General features: G+C 45.7%; 1 protein-coding gene across 4 annotated transcripts in view; it reads right to left on the bottom strand.

The window, feature by feature from the left end:
- Positions 1 to 20,100, bottom strand: part of LOC134343043 (zinc finger protein 687-like) — an 88,241-nt gene that overhangs the window by 55,551 nt on the left and 12,590 nt on the right. The window contains exons 1-2 of one of the 4 annotated variants that reach the window (XM_063041877.1): positions 19,168 to 19,291; positions 8,011 to 8,113 (exon numbers count right to left, since the gene is read on the bottom strand). The gene's annotated coding sequence lies outside the window, so the exon portion shown is untranslated. Of the gene's footprint in view, positions 1 to 8,010; positions 8,114 to 18,426; positions 18,446 to 18,583; positions 18,821 to 19,167; positions 19,292 to 20,100 lie in introns of those variants that run through there. The other 3 variants (XM_063041875.1, XM_063041878.1, XM_063041876.1) reach the window with 3 other exon arrangements.

The raw sequence follows: 20,100 nt of genomic DNA, 5'->3' as shown, positions 1-20,100 counted from the left end.
ACACAGCCAATTCTCATGGACAACATGGCAATGATTCACAGATTGTTTTGTTCGTTGCAATGCAAACATTGGCCCGAACAGCGGAGTCAAATGCCCCACCTCTCATCAATATTATACCCTTTGCAGAGTGTCACAAAAAGCAGACAGACTAGTTTATTATCTCGTCACAGGAGAGACAGCTTAGATTTGTGTGCTCGTTTCTGAAGTGCCCCACTGAGCTGTGGTGGACACTGCACATGGTCACTGACGTGTTTGAACCCCGCTGCTCTGGATTTCCCTTGAGAACTGTACACAGAGCTGACAAGTTAATGGGTCTGGAGCCCTGAATTGTTGGAGCTGCCTTTGCACAAGGCATTAAACCAACCTCTGCCTGTCCCCTCGGGTGCTGCAAGGGATGCTACAGCAAAATTACAAAAGGGCGGCAAAATGCAGCCCTACAGTTCACTTTCAGGCGCTTCCAGTGTATAAACCTGGCCTGCATTTAGTCTGAATATTACAGCACAAAAACAGGGTCTTTGGCCCACTGAGATCATGCCACCTGGTCTTCTGCCTAGTTCCATCTGCTCTTGGAGCATATGTTGAAATGCTCCTGGAGCATATCCTGGACTGTCATATGTTGAAAGATTGGAGCGACTGGGCTTGTATACACTGGAATTTAGAAGGATGAGAGGGGATCTGATTGAAACATATAAGATTATTAAGGGATTGGACACTTTGGAGGCAGGAACCATGTTCCCGCTGATGGATGAGTCCAGAACCAAAGGCCACAATTTAAGAATAAGGGGTAGGCCATTTAGAACGGAGTTGAGGAAAATCTTTTTCACCCAGAGAGTGGTGGATGTATGGAATGCTCTGCCCCAGAAGGCAGTGGAGGCCAAGCCTCTGGATGTTTTGAGAAAGAGATGGATAGAGCTCTTAAAGATAGCGGAATCAAAGGTTGTGGGGATAAGGCAGGAACGGGGTACTGATTGTGGATGATCAGCCATGATCACAGTGAATAGCGATGTGGGTTTGAGGGGCCGAATGGCCAACTCCTGCACCTATTGTCAAATCTCTACTTACCTCTCATTTATACACAATTTAAACTTCTCCTAACTATTAATGTAGCGGTGAGCATAAAACTTTAAACTTCACATCACCTACAATCGTGATTCAATTCCCACCGCCATCTCTATGAAGTTTGCACGTTCTCCCTGATTTCCTCCCATATTCCAAAGACATTCAGTTAGGGTTAGAGAGTTGTCGGCCTTCTATATTGACACCAGGAGTGTGGGCACAATTGCAGGCTGCCCAGCACAGTCCTTGCTGATTTAATTTGACACAAATGATGCATTGCACTGTATGTTTCAACGTACATGTGACAAATAAAGGTAGTATTCATCTTTACTTGAACTCGCATTTACCACTTCCACAAGCAGCTTGCCCCACACTCTGAGTGAAAGTAGTTCTCCCTCAGGTTCCTCTTAAATTCAGGTTTGAATTCAAGTTTAATTGTCATTCAACCACACATGGAATAGTAAAGGCATCTGTTAGTCTTGCGAGACCATGGATCTGCGCCTGGAAAGTCTTCACTCTCCTGGGCAAGGTTGTATGGAAGACCAGCAGTTGCCCATGCTGCAAGTCTCCCCTCTCCATGACACCGATGTTATCCAAGGGAAGGGCATTAGGACCCATACAGCTTGGCACCAGTGTCGTCGCAGAGCAATGTGTGATTCTCAAGGACACAACACGTTCCCTCGGCTGGGACTCGAACTCACGACCTTCAGGTCGCTAGTCCAATGCCTTAACCACTTGGCCACGTGCCCACACAACACATGAATACAGGTCAACAAAACAGCGTTACTCCAGGGCCAAGTGCAAAACACAGTACAGTGACACACAGCACAAGGCACATGAAGCACATGCAAGATATCAGTAAAATACAGTCACACAAAAAAAATAGTCCAAGTCCCCAGGTGCATGAATGTTGCAACAGTCTGCAATCGACCATAATACAGCTGGGCTTCTGCTGAGGATACACTGGGGGACGGGGGCAGCACCTACTCTAGCTTGGATGCCATGCCACTCCACCCCTAGTGGAGGTGCACTGACTCTGATACCTCACTCCTGAGCGGCTGTAAAACAAGGGACACCGCAGCTAGAGGTGTACTCCTTGCTATGACCCAGGCCACACAGCTTCCCCGCCGTCCACCAAAAAGTCAGTGAATTGGACTCGCAGCATTCCACATTATCAATGTCCAACAGAGTCCTGCGATCACAAGAAAGGTGACCGAGACAGTGAATTACTGTTAGACTGCTCACCTCCCCGGTGCAGCAGCACGATCCACACCAAATCCAGCTCCTGCATTTACTCTGCCAATAAGCAACTCGCTGATGGGGTAGACATGCAGTAATTTAAGTTCTTAAAGCCCAGTAGGGTCTTGTGATTGTAAAGAATGCTCTTAAAAAGGACAATATCACCTTTGGTTGACACTGCCGAAACAGCTGCATCACCATCATCTTACCAAAAGTCTATATTTCACCTTTCACCCTAAACCTACAACTTCCAGTTCCAGTCTCACCAAACTTGAGGGGAAAACGCCTTTAAGTATTCACCTCTCTCTACCCCTCATAATTTTGTATACCTCTACAGGGTCTCCCCTCATTCTGCCGTGCACCAGGGAATAAACAGCTAAACTCTTCAACCTTTTCCTATAACTCAGGTCCTCAAGTACTGGCAAAATCCCTGTAAGTGTTCTCTGTACTCTTTCAACCCGATTGATAGCTTTCCTGTAGTAACACAACCAGAAAAGCACACAATACTCCAAATCAATAAAAATGGATGCGAGTGTGAACTTCTTCACTCAGAGAGTGGTGAGAGTGTAGAACAAGTTGCCAGTGGAAGTGGTGGATTGCAACATTTAAGAGAAATTTGGATAGGTAAATGGATGGGAGGGGTGTGCAGGGCTACGGTCCAGGTTGTAGGTCGATGGGTCTAGGCAGAATATTAGTTTGGCACTGACTACATAGGTCAAAGGGCCCATTTCTGTGCAGTAGTACTCTATGACTCTCCAGAGGAGCTGAAAATTTAGGTTTTTAGGACTGGTAATACACAGTCCTATACACAACACACTGAAGTAAAATACACAAAACTCAATACGATACACCTCTTTCACAGTTCACAATGAATGTACTGGGTTTAGCACTGAAAAACACAATTAGTTTTTGACACATAGTTAGCGGCCAGCATCTTAGACATTAATATTCAAATTCTGGCATCCAGTGTAGCTAATGAAACATTTAAACAGATAGACGTGTAACCTGGGAACGCTGCATTAAGCAGGGTCTTGGCAGGATTACAGAAGTTTACAGATAAGGGGGGAAAGAGTTACATTTCTCACATGTTTATCACCAGCTTCTCAAGGTCCAATTAATGCTGGCCTTCTCACTGATTTTAAACATGTGGGAAGACAGCATATGCCTTGTACATACACCGAACGACTCTGCAGTGAGTCAGACCCGAATCTGCCAGGGAGCACAGATACAAGGGAAATATTAGCACAAGAGATTCTGTGGATGCTACAAATCTTGAGCAACACACAGACAAAATGCTGGAGGAACTCAGCAGGTTAGGCAGCAAATATGGAAAGGAATGAACAGCCGGCATTTTGGGCCAGACTCTTCAACGGGATTAGAAAAGAAGGGGACAGAAGCCATAATAATGTGGTGTGGGGGTGAAATGGAGTACAAGCTGGCAGGTGATAGGCGAGACTAGGTGAGGGGGAAAGGTCCCTTTTTCCATTCCCCATTCTGGTTACCCTTTCACTCCTTCTCTTCTCCTCACCGTCACCTCCCTCCTTTGCTTTTTTTTAAAAAACAAGGTCCACTGTGCTCTCCTATCAGATTCCTCCTTCCTCAGCCCTTCACCACATCCACCTATCACCTCTCAGCTTCTGGCTTCATTCCCCTCCCACACCCACCTACCTTCCTCCTCACCTCTCACCTGCCAGCTTGAACTCCTCTCCCCTCCCTCACCCTCTTACTGTGGCTCCTGCCCTCTTCCTTTCTAGTCCCGACGAAGGGTCTCAGCCCAAAACGTTGACTGTTTATTCCCCTCCAGCAAAACATGAGGTTTTTGGGGCAGCCAGAAGAGCAGACACCGAACAAGCAGCACTTTCCCTACTATACCCAAGCTTCCTCTTTCAGGATTAAATGGCTGCTATAGTGTCTGTGTCAGACTAGGAATTTAGACCACAAGACATAGGCGCAGTATTAGGCCATCTGGCCCATCAAAGCTGCTCCACCATTCAATCATGGCTGATCCTTTTTTTCTCTCTCCTCCTCAACCCCAGTTCCCGGCCTTCTCCCTGTAACCTTTGATGCCATGTCCAATCAAGAACCTATCAATCTCTGCCTTAAACACACCCAACAACCTGGCCTCCACAGCTGCCTGTGGCAACAAATTCCACAAATTCACCACCCTTTGGCTAGAGAAATTTCTCCGCATCTCTGTTTTGAAAGGGTGCCCCTCTATCCTGAGGCTGTGCCCTCTTGTCCTAGACTCTTCCACCATGGGAAACATCCTTTCCACATCTACTGTCCAGGCCTTTCAACATTCGAAAGGTTTCAATGAGATCCCCCCTCATCCTTCCGAATTCCAGCGAGTACAGACCCAGAGCCATCAAATGTTCCTCATATGATAACACTTTGATTCCTGGAATTATCCTTGTGAACCTCCTCTGGGCCCTCTCCAATGCTAGCAGATCTTTTCTAAGATGAGGGGCCCAAAACTGTTCACAAACCTCAAGGTGAGGCCTCACCAATGCATTATAAAGCCTCAGCATCACATCTTTGCTCTTGTAATCTAGACCTCTTGAAATGAATGCCAACATGGCATTTGCCTTCGTCACCACCAACTCCACCTGCAAGTTAACCTTTAGTGTGTTCTGCACAAGGACTCCCAAGTACCTTTGCATCTCAGATTTTTGGATTTTCTCCCCATTTAGGAAATAGTCCTCACATTTACTTCTACCACCAAAGTGCATGACCATGCATTTTTCAACATTATATTTCATTTGCCACTTTTCTGCCCATTTTCCTAATCTGTCTAAGTCCTTCCATTTCCTCAACACTACCTGACCCTCCACCAGTCTGCAAACTTGGCAACAAAGTCGTCTATTCTATCACCCAAATCATTTATATACAGCATAAAAAGAACTGATCACAACACTAACCCCTGCGGAACACCATCAGTAACTGGCAGCCAACCAGAATAGGATCCGTTTATTCCCACTTGCTGCCTCCTACCAAACAACCAATGCTCTAACTTTCTTATCAGTAAGCAGCCTCATGCACGGCACCTTATCAAAGGCCTTCTGAAATTCCAAATATACAACATCCACTGCATCCCCTTTATCTATCCTACTTGTAATCTCCTCAAAGAATTCCAATAGGTTCGTCAGGCAGGAGTTTCCCTGATGGAAACCATGCTGACTTTATTCTATCTTGTTGTATGTCACCAAGTACTCCATCACCTCATCCTTAACAGTTGACTCTAACATTTTCCTGCCCACTGAGGTCAGGCTAACTGGTTTATAAGTTTCTTTGCTGCCTCCCTCCTTTCTTAAAGAGTGGAGTGACATTTGCAACTTTCCACTCCTCTGGTACCATGCCAGAGTCCAATGATTTTTGAAAGATCATTTCTAATGCCACCACCATCTCTACCACTACCTCTTTCAGAACCCTACGGTGCACTTCATCTGGTCCAGGTGACTTGTGTACCTTTAGGTCTTTCAGCTTTTTGAGCACCTTCTCTCTTGTAACAGTAACTGCACCCACTTCTCTTCCTTCACACACTACAACATCAGGCACACTGCTAGTGTCTTCCAGTGAAGACTGATGCAAAATACTCATGTAGTTCATTAGCCATCTCCTTGTCCCCCATCATTATTTTTCCTGCCTCATTTTCTAGTGGTCCTACCTCCATCTCACTTCTCTTTTACCTTTAACATACTTGCAAAAACTTTTACTATCCACTTTGATACTATTTGCTAGCTTACTTTCATATTTAATCTTTTCCCTTCTGATTTTTTTCCGTTGGTCTCTGTAGGTTTTTAAAAATTTCCCAATCCTCTATCTTTCCACTAATTTTTACTTTGTTGTATGCCTTTTCTTTTGCTTTTACAATAGCTTTGACTTCCCTTGTCAGCCATGGTTGTACTATTTCACCATTTGAATATTTCTTCATTTTTGGAGTACACATGCCCTGCACCTTCCTCATTTTTCCCAGAAACACACGCCATTGCTGCTCTGCTGACATCCCTGCCAGCAGCTCCTTCCAATTTACTTTGGTCAACTCATCTTTTATACCACTGTAATTTCCCTTACTCCACTGAAATACTGCTACATCAGACTTAAATTTCTCCCTATAAAATTTCAAGTTGAACTTAACTTAACATGGCTCTCTAACCATACCACATGTCAGATTAAACCAAGGTAACAGGAATCATAGAACATGTGCCTCTTTCCATCCTGCCTTTGGATTATTCAACTAGCAACTTCTCATAAACATATCAGTACTGACCTCAAGTTCTCCCTGTGACCGTGCGGGTTTCCTCCAGGCACTCCAGTTTCCTCCCACATTCCAAAGATGTATGGGCTAGGGCTGGTGAGTTGTGGGTGAGCACGCTAGGTCGACGCCGGAAGCTTGGCAACACTTGCAGGCTGCCCTCAGCACATCATTGACAGTGTTGGGTATTGATGCAAAATGATGCATTTTACTGTATGTTTCGATGTATGTGTTGACAGATAAAGCTAATCTTTAAATCTAATCTTCTCCCTCAGTCAACATCACAAATAGGACAAAGAGCAGGTCATTAGGCACACTCAAGCCTCCTCTGCCAATTAGAATGACCATGACTGATTAATGCTGGCCTCAACTTCACCTTTATGCCATTTCTCCATTTCCCTCCAAACCACAATCCATCAAATATTCATCCACCACTTTAAATGCTTCTAATGCAGCTTCCACCAACCCCCAGGGTAAGAATTCCAGAGATTCATCACCCTATATAATCTGCTGCTTGTTGCTATCTGCAATATGAACATCTTGTTAAATGCATTATAAACATAACTATACTCACGGCTCATTCATCCCAACTTTCACTGGGTCCCAATCAACATTTCTTTGTGAAATCTTCAAAATTGTTTTTTCTTTAGAAAAAGAACTTTCATACACTCCTAGCTCAGACATGCACAAAATACAGTGAGCACTTATTATAGAATTTAAAAACAGACAGCATGTTGCCTCAGCCATGGTCTTAATAGCACCTGTGAGCTTCAGGGATAAAGATTAACTTCACTTATCAGGACATTTGTGTCAACAACCAACCATCTGAAGATGTACTGAGTTACATTCTTACATTCTTCCAAGGCCAACAAAACATACTCACAACTCACTAACCCAAATGTCTTTACTTGTCACATGTACATTGAAACATACAGTGAAATGTATTTCTTGCGTTAATGACCAACACGGCTATGTTCATGCCCGGGTGTCCTTTGAGAGGGAGCATGCAATTGCTATGGGTACAGTGGGGGATTTTGGGAACAGTAGACCCCCCCCCCCCGGGAATTGAGTATTTTATAAATGATAGTAACCATATTTTAATTTGCAATCATTAACAGATTTGTACACCTAACCTTTGTACGTATTTTATACTTGAATGAAGTTTTTGTATATTTGTAAAAATAGTGGCCACTGTCAAAGGAAGTGGTGGGGCAGTGTGCACGCTTTAGCACGCTTTCGGCACCAACACAACTTACTAACTCTAACCAGCACACCTTTGGAATATGGTGGGAAACCAGAAAACCCAGAGGAAGCCCACATGGTCAGAGAGAACGTACAAACTCCTTACAGACAGTGGCAGAATTTGAACCTCGATCACTAATCGCTGGCACTGTAAAGTGTTCCGCTAACCGTGCCGCCCTGGGTAAAGCAAGACATGCCGTACACAATCGGATCAAAGGTACCTGAAGAAAAACTGCAGGCGCAGGATGGTGCAGGAAACAGGGGACGAGCAAGGCGACTTCAGGTCCATAGGTGACACATCTCCCAATTCTGTTACGGCCGCACCTGGAACGCAATGGGGAATCGTCAGTGAAATTAAACCGAAATGCAAGCTACCTGTCACCATTGTCTGGCCACCAGTCTCCTCCCTGATGAGCACAAACCATTCTGTGTCAACTGTGCAATTCTATAGTGATCTGCAAACCCCAGGGTGCTTCACACCCAGTGAGCCACTTCTGGGAGTGTCATCACCACGAACAAGGGGACAACTTTAGTAAGCAGTAACAAGATGGTTCAGAAAGATACCATCTTTATTTTTAGGGACACAGCATGGTAACAGGCCCTTGTGGACCAATGAGCACATTGGTGCCCAATGTGACCAATTAACCAACTAACCTGTACAACTTCGCAATGTGATTGGAAACCAGAGCATTTGGAGGAAACCCACACGGTCATAGAGAGAACATACAAACTCCTTACAGACAGAGGCAGTAACTAAACCCAATTTGCTATGCTGTAAGAGCGCGACATGATCTTATCCATATGAACAGTATGCAAGACAATCTTTCCACTATACCTCAGTACATCTGACAATAATAAACCGATACCAAAAGAATAGCTTTGTCACAGGCACATAAACACAGGCGCTATGCGTGACCAACAGTCCAGGGTTTTGCTGGGGGCAGCCTGCAAGTGTTGCCACACTTCCGGCACCAACATAGCAACTTCTAACTCTACTCCGTATGTCTTTGGAACGTGGGAGGAAACTGGAGCATCTGCAGGAAACACGTGCAGTCTTGGGAAGAAGGTACAAAGTTACAGACAGCAGCAACCCAGGTCGCTGGCACTGTGACAGCATAATATTAACTGCAATGCTACACAGCCGCCCCACTCAACAGCAGCCACATTTTCCTATGATGAGGCCATTCAGCCCATCATGTCAATCCCAGTTCTCAGAAGCTCCCCCCCACTCAACATTCCCTGTAACCTGCTGTGTAAATTATCTCCAGTGTAGACAAGTGGCCCATGAGCAGTCCCTTCATTTGCTACTCATCTACACTGGAGGTAATTTACAGCAGTCAATCAGCCCACCAGCTGGTTATTCTTTAGGATGCGGGGGCGGGGGGGACTCACGCAGTCATGGTGAGAGCTTGCACACTCCACACAGGAAGCACCCGAGATCACAGATGGAAGTGGGGGTACAGTTGCTACACTCTACCTGCAGTGCCGGTGGCACCAACGTAATTCTGAACTGAGGGCAAACACAGAGAGGGCACTCCGTGACTTTGTACAGAGGCAACACGCGTGAACTCCACTCCCACAACTTGCCCTGCAGCTTGGGGGGAAAGAAAGTGCCCTCAAGACGCCAAGACTCTGTTCTAAGTTCAAGTGATCGCATGATACAACTTCACACTCAAACAGGAGCAGTGCAATGATAGCAGTTCCCCGGTTCTATTGCACCTCTCCTGCGTCTTACTTCATCAACAGATCTTCCTGTGGGCAACTGACATCTACATATCTCTGTCACAACACTTTAAGGCACATCTGAAGGAGGGTCTTCTTATCAGTCACTCCCCACACAGACGAGCTACTCAGTATCTCACAGACACAAGAGATTCTGCAGACGCTTGGGATCTTGAACACCACACACAAAGTGCTGGAGGAACCCAGCAGGCCAGGCAGTTTCTACTGAGGGGAAGAAACCGCAACACGAACACGTAGCAGTGCCAGCAATCAGAGTTTAACTCCTGCCGCTGCCTGTACAGAGATTGTATGTTCTCCCCATAACTACATGGGTTTTAATGTCATTTCCAGTGCTCAAGGGTAAAGGAGAACAAAATAATTGTTATTCCAGACCCGATGCAGCAAACAAAAAGAAAAATCACAAGATAATTAACACAATAGTAATAAAAAAATAATAAATATAACTACTTAAGATAACATATATATACACTGATTGTTATGTCCATTCTATTCTCTGCTTTCCTTCCACATTCCAAAGACGTACGTGTCAGGGTTAGTAAGTTGCGGGCTGCTCCCCCCCAACACATATTTGGAGCGTGCTGGTTATTGGCACAAACAATGCAGTTCACTGTATTTTTTGATGTATATATTACAGTCTAATCTCACTTTATCAGTAGATGTTACGGGCCGAGACCCTGATGAAGGCTGATGTAGAGTCGCAGCCTGAAACAACTGGTTATTCCCCTCCATAGATGCTGTCTGACCTGCTGAGTTTCTCCAGCATTTTGTGTGTGTTGGTCGGTATCTCACCATTCGGCACAGTGTGAAATGAAGTGAGTCACACTAGCACTTCAGGTAGGAATATGGTTTACAGATCACCCTGTGGCTCATAGATGGGATTGTTGTATCAAAAGAGGAATAAAATTTGCAAAAAGATAACAGGATATTTTGTCAGCACTCATGTTCAAAATGGCCTCCCTCCCAAAAGCACTCCTTTATTTTTCCCCTTCACTGAGTTTCTGTTTATTCACTTTAAACTTTAAACTCCTCAGTGTTTTCAGAGCACCTGTCTTGGGCCCAGCACACAAATGCAATTACGAAGAAAGCATGGCAGTGTCTCTACTTCCTTAGGAGTCTGCAAAGATTTAGCAAGATATCTATAACTTTGACAAACTTCTTTAGATATGCGGTGGAGATTATACTGACTGGCTGCATTACGGCCTGGTACAGAAACACCACAGCCCTTGGACTGAAAACCCTACAAAAAGTACTGGATATCGTCCAGTTCATCACAGGTAAAACTCTCCCCACCATTAAACGCATCTACAAGAAGCATTGTTGCAGGAGGCATGCATCACCAAGGACCCCCACCACCCAAGTCATACTCTCTTCTTGCTGCCGCCATCAGGAAGGAGGTACAGGAGCCTTAGGACCCACACCACCAGGTTCAGGAACATTTATTACCCCTCAATCATCAAGTTCTTGAACCAAAGGGGATAACTTCACAACTTCACTTGTCCCATCACCGAAATGTTCCCACAATCTACAAGCTCATTTTCAAGGACTCTTCATCTCATGTTCTTGATATTTATTGCTCATTTATTGTTTTTTTTTGTTTCTTTCTTTTTACATTTGCAAAGTGGCTGTCCACCCCGTTGGGAGTAGTCTTTCATTCACTGATTGTTGGATTTACCATGTATGCCACAAGAAAGTGAATCTCTCGAGGTTGTAAATGGTGATTATACATGTACTTTGAACTTCTCCCTCAGCTCCCTATCTAAGAACACAGAATAGTACAGCACAGAAACAAGTTCTTGTAATATGATGCTGTGCCAAACTAATTAAACAAACCCCTTCTACTGACACAATTCTCCTGTTCCACCATTCTCCACACATTCCCATGTCTATACAAGAAGCTCCTGAGCAGTTCTATCAGAATCGGAAGTGACACACACAGTGAAATTTGGTGTTTTGTAGCAGCAACTCGGTGTATATCTATCTCACTCCCATGTGTCTCCTTGTCACCATCTGAGAATCTGCCAACAACAGGGGTGTCAACTGCGAATTTATAGATAGTGTTTGGGCTGTGCTCATCCACACAGCCCTGAATGTTCAGAAGAGGGGAGCAGTGGGCTAAGCACGCATCCTTGAGGTGCACCAGTATTGATTGTTAGTGAGGAGGAGAAGAAGACGAGGATCCCATTGTAGAGGAAGGTACAGTGGTGCTGGTTTAGTTGAGTAATACTGAGAGGATTACAACATTGAATAATCCATTAACAGCAGCCTGATGCGTGCTTTGCTCTTGTCCGGGGGCTACAAAGCAGAGAACCAGTAAGATTGCATCTGCTGCAGACCTGTTGTGGCAGAAGGCAAACTGCAATGGGCTCCAGTCCTTGCTCAGGCAGGGGTTAACGCTAGCCGTGATCAAACTCTCAAAGCGCTTCATCACAGTAAATGTGAGTGCTACCAGTCGAGAGTCATTTAGGCAGCTCAGCTCACCCTGGGCATCTCGGGCACCGGTACGATTGCTGCCCTTTTGAAGCAGGTGGGAACCTCAAACTGCAGCAAGGAGAGATTGAAGATGTCCTTGAATAATTCAGCCAGGTATTTGGCACAGGTTTTCAGCGGCCTGCTGGGTACCATCGTGGTCTGATGCCCTGCAAGCATTCACCTTCATGAAGGGCGTTCTTACGTCGGCCTCTGTGACCGAGATCACAGGATGCTGTGAGGATCTGCACAGCTGTAGTGTTATTCTGCTTTTCAAAGCATCGAGTCATTGGGGAGTGGAGCATCACTGTCATTTATGCTGTTCAGTTTCGCCTTACAGGAAGTAACAGAATGCAAACCCTGCCACAGCTGTTGTGTCACATGGAATTGCCTTTCTACTCTCACGATGGACTTCCGTAGTTAGTACCTGGACTTCTCAAAGAATTCTGAATGCAATAATCCAGATGCAGCCAAACCAGACTTTTATAATGCCAAAACTTAACTTCACAACTCTTAAATTCAGTTTCTCGACTAATAAAGACAAGCATGCCAAATGCCTTCTGTACCAGCCTACCAACACGTGTAGCCACTTTCAGAAAGCTTTGCACTCAGACCCCAAGATCTCTCAACACTTACGTACATCACGCTCTGGATAAAGCAGCCTCTTCTGAATTTGCAAATGAGTTATCACTTGTAGAAGGAGGTAGTGTAACGCTATTAGTGTAGCGTTAGGTGTAGGATCGGGGTTCAATTCCCACCATTGACTGTAAAGCGCTTGTACATTTTCCTCGGGCTTCCTTCACGTACTCCAGTTTTCCTACGTCCCAAAGACGCAGGGGTTTGGGTTGGTGGGTTGTGGCATGCTACGCAGGCGCTGGAAGTTCAGTGGCACTCGAGGGGTGCTCAGCACAATCTTTGCCGATTTGAAGCAAAATGACACATTGCACTGTATGTTTCAACGTACGCGTGACAAATAAAGCCAATCTTAATCCTGCATTTACAGCCCTGAGATTTGACCACCACAGAACATTAACTTTTATTCTGCCACCTCACATTCTGAAAATCCATTCAGCATTTTCAGAGAGGAGTTTGCATTGTTAGTTCAGGTAACATCCCCAAGTGAGATTCGGAAACGATGCTTTCTAGAAGGTTCTGTGCAAGTCAAGAATGAGGTGAAAATAAGAGATAGGAGCAGAATTAGGCCAATCCACCATCTCATCATGGCTGATTTATTATCTCTCTCAACCTCATTTCTTTTGATGCCCTTCCTAGCTAAGAACCTATTAACCTCAACTTTAAATATACCCAAACAACAGGAATTCTGCAGATGCTGGAAATTCAAGCAACACACTTCAAAGTTGCTGGTGAACGCAGCAGGCCAGGCAGCATCTCTAGGAAGAGGTACAGTCGACGTTTCAGGCTGAGACCCTTCGTTCATACCTCTTCCTTTAAATATACCCAATGACTTGGCCTCCACATCTGTCTGTAATAATTAATTCCACAAATTCACCACCACAGACTCCTCTGGCTAAAAAAAAATTCCTCCTTATCTCTGTTCTAAAGGGACATTCTTTATTCTGAGGCTCTGTCCTCTGGATCTAGACTCCCCCACTATAGGAAACATCCTCTAATGAGGCAAGCTTAGGGAATGGTAAACACATAAGGAAAACTCAGTTTAAAAAAAAAACAAGCTTGGATCCAAATCCAACACCTGCAAAGAAATTTCTTGATACTAGCTGAACACAAATTGCACTCTACTTGTCTAAACTTCTCAAATCATTTAACCCAGCTGTTTCTGACACACACAAAACACCTGAGAAACTCAGCAGGTCAGTCCTGATGAAGGATCTCAGCCCAAAATATTGACTGTTTATTCCCCTCCATAGAAGCTGCCTGACCTGCTAAGTTCCTGCAGCATTTTGTGTGTGTTGCTCAGGATTTCCAGCATCTGCAGAATCTCCTGTATTTACGTTTCTGCCTGTGTTCTGTGGAACAATCACTCTGCTCCTTGTGGTGAGACTGGATATATAGCTAAGCTTGACTGCTCTCTCTGGTCCTCACTGCCTTTATAAGTGAAAAATGTTACTCCCTGCACTAAAGGCCACTTTACTGAGACGACGGTCCTCATGCAATTCACTCATCTAATAGGCTTCCCAGTCAGTCACCGAGATCCCTTGGCCCACACCGTGTCCAGACAAACCACCAATTATTCATCTAGAATAAACCAGTTTCCAGTGCTCAGCCTACAGTCATCTATACCTTGGCATCTCCAGTACATAGCCAAATTTTCCCAAGAATATCTGCCTCCACCAGATCCTCAGGCTGCAACATTCACATTTCAATCATCCACTGGGTGAAAATAAATCTTCAAATCCCCTCCGAGTTTACAATTTCTGTGCTCTCACCATAAACACAAGAGGTTATGCAGATGCTGAAAATCTTGAGCAACACAGAAAATGCTTACCAGGTCAGGTAGCATCTGTGGAGGGAAATAAACAGACGATGTTTCTGGCCGAGACCCTTAGAATTATACGTGTTAAGAGTCAAAGCAATGTGAAAGGGATACAGGGACTTCGACCCAACCAGACCATGCTGAGCCCAGGTTCCTGCATTTGCCCCGTATCCCTCCTCAGCCTGCCCCTCTAATTACCTATCCAAGTGCTTCGGAAACAATACTATTGTATCTGTCTCAATCACTTCCTCTGGCAGCTCGTTCCATACACTCATCACCCTCTGCACGAAAAATAAATTGCCCCTCAGGTCCCCTTTGAATCTTTCTCCCCACACACCCTGTACCTATGCTTCCTAATTTTCATCTCCTTTACCCTGGGGTAATTTTCATCTCCCTTACTCTATTGTCAAAATACTAAACCTTTCGAGAAGACTGCCCTTCATTCTGCTACATTCCAAGGAATAAAGACCTTCCCTGGCCAAGCCCTCCCTATGACTCTGGTTCTCCAGCCCTGGCAACATCCTCGTAAATCTTTGCTGCACTCTTTCCAGTTTGATCACATCGTTCTTATGACAGTGGGACAAAAACTGTACACAGTACTCGAAGCACAGCCTTACCAACAACTTGTACAATGAGAATATAATGTTTTAACTCCTATACTCAATTGTCCGGACTGGCGAAGGCCAGTATGCTGAATAGCCTTCTCACTAATCTATCTATGCTGCTGCTTCCAATAAACTATGCAGATACACTCCTCAGTCCCTCTGTTCCAGTATGCTCCCTAGTGCCCTGCCATTCACAGGGCATGTCCTTCACTGATGTGGCTTTCCATAACGCACACCTGTATTGAAAGCCATGTGCCACTCATCAGGACCTGTCCTAGTGACGGATCTTAGCCCATAAGATCAATGGTCTATTCCCCTCCATGGGTGCTGCCTGACCTGCTGAGTTCCTCCAACATTTTGTGTGTTGTTCATGATTTCCAGCAAAACACGGGATCCCTTGTGATTATGATGGTGGGTGGCCCTCTTGCTCTAAGAGGACCACAACCTTGTCATAGGGTTTGGAGGATTGCGTGCCTCAACGTTTTGGAGAGCTATGTTGGCTGGAGTCAGGGTCTTGGTAGGGTCACCCATGCCAAACAGGAATAAAAGGTACAGGCTAAACTAAGAGTTGCCCACCAGTCCTCTAGGTTATGGGTTCAGCCCAGGTCTAGCAACCATGACTGGTCAAAAAGCAATTGTTACGGAAAAGCAATGAAAAGTCCTTCTACACAGACAGAGATGGAGGACCTTCATTGCTGTCCTAAGGGCCAGCGGCCTAATAGGCAGTAAGTGGTGCTCTTATCATAGCCTCTAACTCTCTACCCTATCCATCCCCTCAATAGAGATGTACCTCAAATTCCTCTGTTCCGGGAGAACAGCCACAGCCCATCCAGTCTGCCCTCACAGACGAGATGTTCCATCCCGAGCAACATCCTGGAGAAGCACCCCGCACCTTCTCCAGTCAGTTAGACTCATAGTCAACCCCAAGTCAAATGTCCCTCTGTCAACATTTGGGACATTACTGGGATGGAGACAATAGACATATGCAAGGGGAGAGGGAGCTGAACCGTTCTATCCCAAGTGAATTCCAGGTGAATCTCCACCGCACCTTCTCCAGACAGACACGTACTCAGCCCTCAATCCCAACTGAGACAGGAGAGTGGAAGATTACAGATCTCCCACATAAAATGTAAAATTCCATTGCCAACAGACAAAAGCTTACCAAACCTCAGTGGAGTTTACAGGGGGATCTCACTGAAACCTTTCAGATATCGAAAGGCTTAGATGGGAGTAGAGATGGAGACGATGTTCCCGATAGCGGGAGAGTCGAGGGCCAGAGGGCACAGCCTCATTGTACCAGGATATCCCTTTAAAACAGAGAGGAGGAAGAATTTCTTTAGCCAGAGGGTGTTGAATCTGTGGAATTCATTGCCACAAACAGTTATGGAGGCCAGGCTACTGTGTATATTAAAGCAGGGGTTGACAGGTTATAGGGAGAACAAAGGAGAATGGCATAAGAGGGATAATAAATCAGCCACTATTACATGGTGGCACAGACTCAACAAGACCAAAAATAAGCCATTCAGCCCATGTCTTGCTTCTTAATCTTGTTGCATTACAATATGAAAACCCTTTCAATGAATCTACAGAGCTCTACATCCCCAGTTCTTGTACAATACTTGCTTTTTAAAAAAAGAAAACTTCCTTTTTCCCTTTACAGCCTGCAAACTCAAAAAACCCACACCACCAAGTAAAGCTCCCAACACCCAATCCTTGCCTGCCAGAACCACCAACATCACATCACCTTGAGTCGTGCCCACATCGCTCCATCTCTTCCGGTGGGACCACCAAACCATTTGGCACAAGGCGCCCAAGAGGAGTGGGATTTTATGGGGAACCCCCCCCCCCCGCAGAGGAAGAGGATGGCAGCCATCGACAAGTCAACCAGCAGGAAGGTAGAGGGCCAGCTGCGTACCACCACAAACTCCTGAAACGTGGTCACTTCAACCAGGTGACTGTGATCCATCATCACCAACTCACAGACGGGAGCCAAGACCATACGATACAGGAGAAGAATTATGTCAATCAGCCCATCGAGTCCACTCCACCATTCAATTACAGCTGATTTTTGTAACCCCAATGACCTGCCTTCTCTCCATAACTCTTAAAAACCATTATCAATCAAGAGCCTATTAACCTCTACTTTCAACACACCCAATGACTCAGTTTTCAGAGCCCTCCAGCTGAAGAACCTGTTCCTCAGTTTTGAATGGTGCACTCCTTTATTCTGAGGCCATGCCTTCCACTGCTAGAGTTTCCTATTATCAGAGACATCCTCTCCATGAGGAGACTAGGCATGTCACCAAAGACTTGCAAATTTCTACAGATGTACCATGCAGAACATTCTGACAGGTTGCATGCAGGATTGCAAGAGCGTCGTGGACTCAGCCAGCTCTATCACAGGCACAACCCTGCCCACCATCGAGGACATCTTCGAGAGGCAGTACCTCAAGACAACATCCATCAGTAAAGACCCTCACCATCCAGGGCATACCACCTTCTCATTCCTACCATCAGGAAGAAGAAACAGGCATTTGAAGACTCACACTCAATGATTCAAGAACAGCTCCTTCCCCTCTGCCATCAGATTGCTGAATGGTCCATGAACACTCACTCCTCGTTCATAATTGGCACTATTTATTCTGTAAATAATGTATGAGATCATGAAAAGGCAACTTGACTTCATTGGACATGTGATTAGGAAAGTGGAGTTAGAATGCACAGTAATTATGGGAAAGATCGAAAGGAAGAAAGCAAGAGGAAGACAAAGACAAATGATGATGGGGACAGCAGCCAGAGAACTGGAAGTGAATACCAATGAATTGATTCACTCAACCCGAAACAGGAGTGTGTGGGCCATGGCAGTCAAAACTCAAACTGGGCACGGCACCTGATGATGATGATGATTCTGTAAATGATTATTTTACATATTTTCACTGTACTCCTATCATAAACCAGCAAATTTCACAATATATCTATCTCCCGAGATACTGGCGTTCCACACTGCATGTTGCCCATGAAACGCATGGCCACACATCTCCCTCCCCTTTGATATTGGGGACCCCCCACTGGATGTGGCCCACAGGTGTTCCACATACAACAAAAACCCTTGGCAGCTGCAAATCAGATTAAACAGTTGGTCACATACACCTTGCCTTAGATACTGGGGACTCCCACTGGATGTGGCCCACAAGGAACCAAAACCCCGTGGGAGCTGCAGGCAGGTGAAACACTTGTCCACATCCACATCCAGATCCAGATCCAGCACCACATTCCCATTCCCACTCCCACCCCCGTATTTTACTCAGGCTGCTGCTGCTGCTCCTCCTGCCTAGATCCCGGTGATATCCAGACCAACGAACATCACTAACCTCAACCCACCCCCAGGCCTGAGGCTGGCAGTCAGGTGACTCCCTGGCCCCGAGGCCTGCTCAGAAGCGAGGCAAAGCAACACCATTAATATCAGCAGCCTGCCTCCCCAGCCCATCCACATTCCCGTAGACAGGGGTAAATAGATTAAACTTTAACCTGTGATTATTTATCTTCAATCACTTTTCTCCATCTCTTTCCTCCCAGGCGCTTCCTGTTTATTTAAAAATATAAATCTTCACCCCCCCCAACCATACACGGCACCCAAGCTCAGAGGGACAAGCCGGCTGTTCATTGGTCCCGCCGCCAGTCCATCATGCAAATCACCCGCTCTGTTGGCCAAACCGTCCGTCCGTCAACTGACACTGTCCGTCATCTCCTGCACCACTGGCCGTCCGCCACGTGATCGGGACTGGCGGTTCCTCCCACCTGCCGTCGTCAAGGAAGTTTTTGGCTTTGGCTCTGACTTTTTCCTATCCAGGGTGGCCGATACGTTGCCTGTCTTGACTAGAGATGGTTAAATCCGCCTTTCACGAAGAAAATTAGTCGATGGTTCTCCTTCTTCTCTTCCCACCCTGTATTAAATTCCAGTCAAAATTACTACATTTATTTTCCAGCCCTGACTATCTGCAAAAACGCAGTCAAAGCCTGATACCCAATGGCGCCAATTGATTGGCTGCTCCAGACGGCCTTTTTCCAACTCGGTCTCTCTGATTGGGTTATCCCTCGCGTCCATCACTTACCTAACAACCCGCTATCTCCGAAATCCCGGCCATCAGCATCTCCTTTAATTCAATCTATATGCATCGTAGTTGCGTTCAATCTCTCATCGTTAGTCCCAAGAAAAAATGATGCCTGGAGTTGCTCATCCCGCCCACAGATGGGCGATATTCCACTCCGATTGGGCCACCGCTGGGTCCGAACTGTCAATCATTTTGCGCAGGGCACCCCGGAAGTGGTGGAAGACCAGCTGAACGTGTTGGGCAGAGGGTTGGGGGCAAATCCTGTTCGAGTTGGGAATGGAAATTTGTTTGTTTCTTCAGCAGCAATACAGTGCAAATACATAAAAATACTTGCAACCTAAATAAATAGAGCAAAGAATAACGAGGTAGCGTTCATGGACCGTTCAGAAATCTGACGGTAGAGGGAAAGAAGCTGTTCTTATAGCGTTGGATGTGAGTTTTCAGGCTCCCGGCCCTCCGCCTCAAAAGGGTAGTAAGAGGAAGAATCGGAATTAGGTTTATTATCACTGGTTTGTTCGTTATGTGTCGTGTCGTATGACGTGGCCAACCATGATGTGATTGCGCTTTTTTCTCTATAGAAGTGGTTTGCCAATGCCTTCATCCGGGCAGTGTCTTTATAATACAATTCGGAGATCGTCTGTCTGGCGTTAGGGGTCGCATAACCAGGACGTGGTGATAAGCACCAGCTACTCATAGGACCATCCACCGCCTGCCCCTGTGGCTTCGTGCGACCCTGATCGGGCGTGGGGTGGGGCTAAACACGAACTACATCTTGCAGGGTGACCTGCAGGCTAGTGGAGGGAAGGCGTGCCTTACACCTCCTTCGGTAGAGACGTATCACCCCCTCGTCACCCAAAGCACCACTGGTGCAGATCGTGAAATTTGTTGATTTGCGGAAGCAAAACATAAACCGTTACTATAAGTTACAAAAAA

Source organism: Mobula hypostoma, chromosome 2 (genome assembly GCF_963921235.1).
Source record: "Mobula hypostoma chromosome 2, sMobHyp1.1, whole genome shotgun sequence".
NCBI lineage: Eukaryota > Metazoa > Chordata > Chondrichthyes > Myliobatiformes > Myliobatidae > Mobula > Mobula hypostoma.
The sequence above is the reverse complement of the archived record's forward strand: the minus strand, read 5'-3'. Positions and strand labels throughout refer to the sequence as shown.